We start from the raw sequence: 1,208 nt of genomic DNA on the forward strand, positions 1-1,208 counted from the left end.
CCCCTCTCTCGTTCTAAATCCCCAATAGAAAAAGCACCCCCAGAAGTTCCAGGGACAAGGTGACTAGAAAGGTATTATTTCCTTTCCAGTCCAACGAACCCCCAGCAAAGGGAGCGGAGCGGAGAGGAGGTCCTATCATCAGAAACACCCTCTGGGGCCCCTCCAGCATCCCTTTCTTGAGTTGCTGATGGTGTGTCCACCTCCAGTGGACTCCAGTGGATTTCACATATCTCTTCTTAAAGTATCTTTAGGAAAACCAAATTGATTGTTTTTCTCATTTATACCTATATTTCAAAGAGTTTTGGGAAATAGAGAAGGAGGGAAAAGGACAGATCAGAAAGACTGTGGGGGCTCTTTAAGTCTTTCTTATGAATAAGAAAATATCATGTGTCCTGAATAAAGTGTGTGCCTATACTCTCTGAGCTCTGGCGTTTGGATTCTTCTCTTCACAGCTCTCTTTTTTCAAGTCATCAGCCCACCCTCCCCTTTCTCTTGGAGTCTTCAACTGTTTTCTGTACGCAGCAGCTGAAGTTTCTCATGAGTCTTAAAACTCTCCATTCTCACTAAATCTAATACATTCATCTTCCCTGCTCTGATCTGAGTAGAAGCCTAGTGACAGACAGTAGCCAATGAGGGGGAAGCCAGCATCCCTGACCTCTCTACTCCTTAGATGCCTGACACTTTCCCTAGCTGGAACAACCCAAACTGTCTCCAGATGTTGCCAGTGTCCATGAATTGAGGTCCACTGACCTAGGCAGAAGGTCATAAATTTACAAAATCCTGTGTTCTGCCACAGTTTAACTTCTCTTGACGGGGACAGGATTTTTCCCCAGCATCCTTTTTGAGTTGGAACATGGATGCTGCCAGCCCACGGGGCAGAAGACAATCCAGTACCTTTTCCCCTGGAAGGAAACTAGGGTCTGAAAGCCAACCACACCCTCACTGAGCAGTTTTAGAGTTCACACCTGGTACAGAGCCAACAGCAGGGTCCGTTCAATTGCTCCAGTTTCTAGTCCTTCTCAGACCTTGGTGGACAGGACCCATGTGGAGAAGACCCAGTGAAAACTCAAATCTGATTGTACAGCTCTGGGATTGGGTTGCAGACTCACACCTCTAATCAGCTCCAAGGAGGACAATTAGAGTTTTCCAAGAAACACTTGGAGTTGCAAGTGAATTATGTTTTCTCAGGAGCTTAAACTTGAGGCTGT

General features: G+C 46.0%; 1 protein-coding gene across 2 annotated transcripts in view; it reads left to right on the forward strand.

The window, feature by feature from the left end:
• Runx2 (RUNX family transcription factor 2) overlaps window positions 1-326 on the forward strand; it is a 316,322-nt gene extending 315,996 nt beyond the window's left edge. For both annotated transcript variants that reach the window (XM_085832576.1, XM_085832575.1), the window contains one exon: window positions 1-326. This exon is cut by the window's left edge and continues 837 nt beyond it. The gene's annotated coding sequence lies outside the window, so the exon portion shown is untranslated.
• The last annotated feature ends 882 nt before the right edge of the window (window positions 327-1,208 follow it).

The sequence above is a fragment of the Mus caroli genome, unplaced genomic scaffold, assembly GCF_978045245.1.
Source record: "Mus caroli unplaced genomic scaffold, Mus_caroli_1 scaffold_18, whole genome shotgun sequence".
NCBI lineage: Eukaryota > Metazoa > Chordata > Mammalia > Rodentia > Muridae > Mus > Mus caroli.